General features: G+C 43.5%; 1 pseudogene; it reads left to right on the top strand.

Annotated features, from left to right (window-relative positions):
- The first annotated feature begins 4,807 nt into the window (after window positions 1-4,807).
- Window positions 4,808-6,445, top strand: LOC147452152 (uncharacterized; annotated as a pseudogene).
- Window positions 6,446-7,793: the final 1,348 nt, after the last annotated feature.

The following is a 7,793-nucleotide window of genomic DNA, read 5'->3' as shown; positions in this document are numbered from 1 at the left end:
TTCGTGGGGGCGCCAAAAGAATGTGAGCGGGATGAAAACACACACAGCGCCTCTATAAAGACCCGACACACACTCTTGGGAAGATACACACACACACACTATGGGGCACCACTCGGCTTAGACAACACACCTGGCCGAGACAGGGAACACACCTCTGCAGTGAGAGGAGAGAGACTATCCACTTGCCCACTCCACACGGACACACACACACACACACACCCAAAAAACTCAGCTCAAAAGAGGATAATTTCTGATGTTTAGATACAATTGAGCTTGGGCCAACACCAATGGGGCAAATAGCTCACACAATATGGGTAAAATAAGCCAGATACAATCACAAACTAGAGCAGAAACTTCGCTCATAGGAGAAACTTACACAAAAAAACAGAAGGAAAAGAGTGAGTAATTTGGAAAAATGGACAGCACCATCGCGTCCGGAACGGCCCAAAACCCCAGTCTACAATGTCAAAGTGCTCAAATCCGACATCGGATGAGCAGTTTACGGCCAAAACAAGCTCCAAAATGAGCAAAAACACACCTACGGCTGTTCCTCCTCTCTTCTCCACGTTTTTTCTGGTCTTCTCTCAGTTTTTTCAGTTCCCACACTTAGCTTTATTAGGTGGGCACCCTTGGCCTTTTAGATGACCTCAAACGGACCCCGAACAGGCCAAAAACTGACCTCGCAATGCATAGTTGTCACCCTGCTGCATCCATGCGCACACCTGGCACTCATTTCTTTTCAATAATGCGTCTCGCAACCACGTGAAGTGGCCCCAAAAAGTGGTCCTAATGATGACCTTTCTGCATAACTCTCACAAGAAAACACCACTTTGTGTCCGTATTCATCCACGTGCAAATATTGACCCCGTTCGCCCTCCTGACGCCACTAGATGCCATCTGATGCACCTGCTTACCTCATGTCGTCGGCCCGCGGATAGCTTCCTTGAGAAGTTTTACACGCTATAAACTCCTCATTATTGTAGAAAAAACATACTGGTACTGGTGATAGTGAAAATCGATGCACTATGTACATGCTGTCCTACCTATACACATGTGGGCCCCACGTAACCACCTGGCTATGGAAATTGGGCAATCCTTTATTCGATGCACCATGCATGTGTATGTACATATGCGCAATCCCTTGATCCAAAAAACTCCTGACAACGCTATGCTTGGAAAATAAAATCATTAAAAGTTTGATGGAAGGTGAAGGAAATTCCAAACAATCAATGAGTCACTTCTGATGCAAAAGAGATAGTGGAGACATGGAGGGACATGTGACTCCTCCTTCACTCCTTACAATGGTCTCTCTCTCTCTCTCTTCTCTCTCTCTCTCTCTCTCTTTTTGGGAATGTTTGTACATTAATTTACAAAATCATGTCATATTTCACCATCTCTCTTGTTTATCCTCTCTTCTCCTCCTCTCCTCCTTTGTCATCACTTCCTCAATTGCCTCTACAGTTTATCCATGAGTTGCAGGCATCTATCCTTTAAGTCAGTGTCTCAGATACTGAGACAATATTCCATCATCTTCTTTTTTATAATCTCCCAAGGAATGGTTACCTTACACAAGGAAATTTTCTCAAAACAAGCAAAGTTTCTGGCATTCGAGATGAAATACAACAACCATACTCTGAGGGATTACAAGCAAAACTTAGAAACATCATCAGGCATTTCACATAAATCAAAGGTGACCTTGAAAATAGACAGTTTTATAGGCATCCAGATCTGTACATGCTGCAAAGTCCACAACCACCATTGCCTTACATTCTGGGAGTTCCATAACACATGCTTCACAGGTTTTGCTGATTTACAAAGAGGACATTTTCCATCAGATATTCATTTTTTGACAAGTAGCTCTCCACATGGAAGAGAAGTTGTAAGCAATCTCCAAAAAAACACCTTATGTTTAAAAGAGCAGATGTGAGGTCCCCACCCCGTCGTATCAAACAACGGATCTGATGGTAAACCTGGTGGCCACTAGATCTATAGCGGAAGCAAACAAAATGGTTCAGAGTTCGACTAGCGGACGATCTCTCATCACAAAGTGAGTCGAGTTCGAGCCTACTAGCAAGGAGATCTAGCTCCACCTCGCAGGGGAAGCGTACTTAAACTATCTAGCGATCCTATGACCCACCTTCCAAGAGGAGAGAAGCCTCGAGTGCCTTTTTCCCCGAGTTTCAGAGGCACGTACTCTCGAGAATTCCCCACTCTAGGGGCAATGAGCATTACTAATATCGAGTAAGCACTATGGGGACAGAGAGTTCCCGACCAATCGGGACCACCCATCTCGTAGGCATTGGCAACCCGAGCCAAGCCCCCACTTTCCACCCCCACACTCACACTTCATCGTGTGACCTAATTACTACCACAAAGGTTGTTCAACATAAATATTCCTTGTTTAATTCCGAATCACATGGTTCGTTAAAACAGCCCTTCAACCAGTATTGCAAACAACACCAAGACAGAATTCTAGTAAAAATTCTACTCAAACTTATTCATAAAAATTCCAATGTTCTGGAGGTACAACATCCCCCCTCCAGCGAGAGTTCACTCCTCCCGTTGTCGCCTAGCTGCCCATACAACTAGGTATGTCCACCGCATAGAAAGCACGTCATGGACACTCCCACCGCATAGAAAGCAAGACGTGGGTTCCCACCGCATAGAAAGGAAGTCGTGGGTATCCACCGCATAGAAAGCATGTCGTGGATTCAAGAGCCCTTAACGAGGAACTCTACCCCCTGTGATCAGTAGGGGAGTCATGACTGATTCAACATTGGAAATAAAATGAACATGCCGAGCTAAATTTTTCCTAGCAGACATTCTTTCCTCTTGCAAACAGCATACCCATCAAACATTACCTTCCTACTTTAGAACTTAATGTATAATGATTTCAATGCCAAGGTTTCCGTCGGATTTCTCCAACATGTTTGGGGATATGAGCATTCCTAACTAGCGTATGCAATGTTAATTTAAACAACTTGAAAAAACTATGATCTACCTCTTCCACTTCTTCATCGATGGCCCGTGAGATGGCCGGTATTTGCTCGTCCATGGGAGCCTTCCCCTTTCCGTTGACATTGCTCGTTCTTGCTTCGCGATCATGGGCACCACCGAAGCGCGTCCTCTTAACCGGGGCCATTTCTCACTACTTTAAATGATTAGCTTGGGGAAAGAGCTAAGGTTCACAGCATCATAACAGTCCAATGGGTAGATTAGTGACATCAATTAATCCCTCCTATATGAGAGTCTAGATTTCTTTCATAAAGCAATCATTAAGGATGGCACATAATCCTATGGGAACCGGCTCTAAGATAATTATTCGGCTTACATGATCAAGAATAATTAGGATTTCACTATTGGGATTACCAGAGAATTGGATTAAGTATGATTGAACTATTTCCTAGCAATTAGATGATGCAGATTTACCCTATGCATATGTGTGAGGAAAAACCAATTCTTAGAGGCTTATTGACGGATTAATTTCTCTTTAATTACGTCTTAATGCATAAGAGAAATGAATTCAATTAAGCTACAATGTTAATGAGTGATTACAATAGTGATTCTCTTCAATCTGCACAAATACTAGCTTACCGATTAATTACTATGCTATCTAGAGAGAGAAGATTTTGATAATTATGCTCTAATCATTAATCGAGAGTGAAGAATGGCTGATAATTCAGCTATGGGATAATGATTACATAATAGAGTACGAATAAGGAGAATTTAGAGAGTAGTCATAGAGATTTTCGGCTAGGAATAGACATAATGTACGAGAAATTTTGATGGTAGAGAAAGGGATTTTCAGATGGCATTAATTAAACTGTCGTTACTGTGATTAAGAGCTGGTAATCTTCTCGATTTTCTGATCTAATCGAGCCTCTTGAGATGAAAATTCGGCAGCACCTCCCTCCTAGCTTCTTCTTCAATAGGTGTGTGATTCGGCAGCACCTCCCCAATGTATGAGGGTGTGTGTGTATGCACTGTGTGTGTGTGTGTGTGATCATAAGTGTGTCTGTGTGTGTATGCAGGTTTTTAAATAGGCTCCTATAGGCTGAAAATCGATCTGGGTTGCTAAATGCATCTGGGAGCTTCTCCAGTTAAGCATGGCAAGTCCAGTTCTCTGCCCACCAAGTGTCAGATTGTCTTGGTTAACTGGTTCTGAGACTGAGTTGCAGGCTTGGCAGCTTTCCCAAGACTCCCACAAAGCAAGAGGGCGCCCCCTAGCTGCTAAATCTGATCTGGAGTGGCCTGGGACCTGTTCCCACACAGTCCCGGGCCCCCGGTGCCTCCCCGGACAATTTTTAGGAAATTTGGTTCTAGGCTAAAACGGGTCATACGAATCGGATTTTGATGCCGTAAATTGCCATACAAAGCTCTAACTAAGGCGTACTGGCCCGAGTAACTGCCATAATTAGCAGCCCCCGGGGTCCGAAAATGCATTTTTTTCAAATTCGGGGTACGGGTGCAGATTTTTGAGACGGTCAAGACTGGACGGGTCAGGTGACCCAAAACTTACTATTTTTGGAAATTTTTCACAAAAATTATTTTAATTCACATTTTTAAGCTTTATAACATTCTAAACATCATGGCACTGACAGAATCTGAAAAACTGCTAAAAATAGTAACTTATTCCATTGTATTCATTTCGTGGTACAAGGGTGCTCTTGTGATCGGGTCAGAGACCTTACAGCAGAGGAGTGCCCATATAGCTGAAAGCCTCTGAATCCACCAGAATTGTGATCTTTTGAACCTCAAAAATCTATTACATCTGATATGAATTTTGGATACCGATGCTACGTGGGAGACAGAATCCATGTATTCTAGGTATGAAACTTATGATGTATTTCATGTAGATGAAGTGGAGAAAAATGTATGCGAGTTGCCTGCCAGCCAGCTAAATGTCGAAGAGAAGTATAGTGTTGCACCTTGTGTGAATCTGCCAATCGATCAGCCCTATCAAATGTCTTGTGATGGTGAGTCCCTATTGGAGGAAGAGGTATGGTTTGATTGTGCATCCGATTTAACTAAAGAGTAGGTTTTTGAGGATGACTTGCAGGAGCTAGGAACAGAAGCTGTGGTAGATCAAGTTGATTTGTCTATGCAGGGGGTGGGGCAACCTTGCCTTGATGAGCATGTCAAGGTGTACTTTGAAGTTTCATAGTTTATGTGTAACCGTGGAGAGCTAGCTCTGGCAGATGACTCTATGGAAGCTGATGTAAGTGCAGCCTATGAGAGTGGTGCTCCATGCAACGAGGAATGTGCCACCAACCTTGCAAGTGGAGGAGGTATTTGAAGAATAGGTTAAAGCTCTAGCAGGTCATGTTCTTGAGTATGAAAAGGTGGCCTTGGAGCCATTTAGAGAGGGTTTGGATATAGGTTTGCAAGGGAAACATGTCTACTTGGCTATGCAGCAGGTGGAGGCAAATGGCAGGGTCTTGCTACTTTATGTGATGCTATGGATACATGTGTTATTGGAGGTTGCTTTACAGGTATTTTTGTATCAATGGCGAGGTTTTTTTGAAGTGGACTATACCATGGAGGGTTCTGTATAGCAGATGGCAGGATAGCTGCTTATGATTCGGGTTTCTCAAGTGATGGCAAGTGTGCTTATAGCGGACACAAAGACTTATGGATACAGGGTGACAAAGCTCCAAGCTATGAAGAGCTGGAAGGGTGGGGTGTCTATTGGCCTACAAGTACAAAGAAAGGCTTGCATGTACATGTTTTATAGGTGGATGTCCACGGTCAATATTTTCTTTTTGATCCAGGTGGAGCCTACACTATGATTGGGGAAGCTGTGAGCTTTCCATTTGACCTTGGAGGGTGATGCAATAGTAGATGATTTTCTCTCTATCTCTATCCTATCTATAGAGCCACTATCTATCTATGTTATATCATTCTCTCTATACAGTCTTCTTTCATCTAAATAATATTGTGCATGAATGCTCAACGAGGGGGTGGGCAATGATGGTGTAGCCAAACATTGTCGACCATGGAGAAAGCCTGAAGCAAGTACATGGAAGATACCAAGTGGGTGGTACAGTGATTCGCCAGCTATTTGATGCTAGATATGGCAAGCATTCCCAGGATGTGTATGCTAAATGTGGTTGTTAGAAGGTCAGGGCAAATTTTAGCACTACCGATCAGGGGAGTTTAGAAGGCTCGAAGTGTCGAACTTTTTGGTGTTTTATACAGCTTCGAATTTGGGTCTATTAGGCAAGGCTATACCATGGAGAAACCGTTTATTATAGATGGACGACCTTGTTTTTGCTCAAGTTTTATGTGGATTGCACTCGAGCTGGACATCGACACAAGGGGCATGCATGGCCGTGTGAAGGGCCGCTTAAGTTCAGTTTTTTTTGAAGCATGCAGAAATATGGGGTCGTTTGCAGTAGACGAGCAGAGCCAGCAGGGAAGGTGGACAGGTGGGGTTATTGCATGAGGAAGGGAACCGTGAACTGGCGCAACGGGGGGATTGTATAAGCCTAGCCAAGCCTGGCGAGCAGGGGGGGGGGGCTCATGGTATAGAGGAGGAGCCGGCTTTAGGGGCCACCAACAGAGCAGGGACGAGGGCTTGAGTGTGCAAGGAAGTGAGGCCAGCTAAGGGGGGCCGCCGATCAAAGTGTTGAGATAGGCATGGGACATCCCTCTACACCTAATCCCAATTGATGTTGACACCTTAGTCTATGTGTTGTAAGCCAAAGAATGAGCCAAGTCTAGATATTTGAACCAGCCATGTAATATCAAGGCCTATATAAAGCCTTGTGATGTACATATAGTATATGCTATGCAATATGATATCCTACTTTTGTGTGTACATCAATTTATCCCTTTAGTGGTCCTGTACCTTTTATTAAGTGTGTGTAGCTCACTGCGTAACAATGGATTCTTTCATCTTTGAGCCTCCTTGAGCTCCCTTTTCTTCCCGTTCCTAACAATTGGTATCAGAGCTAGTTAGCACCATCACTAGATTAGGAATATCACGCACATTCCATAGATATCCCATTTGTGCACTCTCTACTAATCACACTGTCGATTAGAAGCTAATTATTAAGAGCCAAAAACAGCTTATTTAATCGGCTGAAATCAGCCCACTCAAGGGGAATCGAGTTAAGCGGAGCCTAAGATCCTCTTCCCACGTTAAGAAGGATCTTCTTATATGCTGGGAGAGCTTTATGAGCTGAAGATTTCAACCTCTTGCAAAATCGACGGTTTCTGCTTGCTTGAGTTGCTGCACACACTCTCAAATCAAAATTTTCAAAGGCATCGAAACCTTCTTTTGCAACCAACGGTCTGGATTCTATCTCACTTACATCCTTGATCTTTGGCCTTGACTCAATCAGCTTTCATAGATGATTTTTCCCTTGCTAGCACCCTCCATCTGCGGTGCTTGATCGAGCTGCAGCATGAGATCAATTTGCTCATCTAGTGGACGACCCTGCTCGGTTTTGTTCTGACCTCGCCATTTTCTGTGAAGTCCATTTCTTTTACTTACTCTCTGGTTTCACATTAAGGCCTTTAAATATTAGTTTGGCTTCATTTAAAAACCTCAAAAAATCAAGTGCTCAAGTTGTTCAAATTTTTAGTCTCGGCTTCAGCTTCACGGCTCGGCTTGACTCTCAAGCCACACAAAATTTTCATTCAGCTTCGGACTTCGAGCTCATCAAATTCAAGGCTCGACTAATTTCTTAAACGACGCCACTCGAAGCATCAAATTTATACGGCAATTTTTTGTCAACTTGCAAACCGTTCAAGATCCCATGGCAAATTAATTTTGTCTACACACGACG

Source organism: Adiantum capillus-veneris, chromosome 8 (assembly GCF_014529385.1).
Source record: "Adiantum capillus-veneris isolate H3 chromosome 8, ASM1452938v2, whole genome shotgun sequence".
Lineage (NCBI taxonomy): Eukaryota > Viridiplantae > Streptophyta > Polypodiopsida > Polypodiales > Pteridaceae > Adiantum > Adiantum capillus-veneris.
This window is presented reverse-complemented; position numbering and strand designations above follow the sequence as displayed.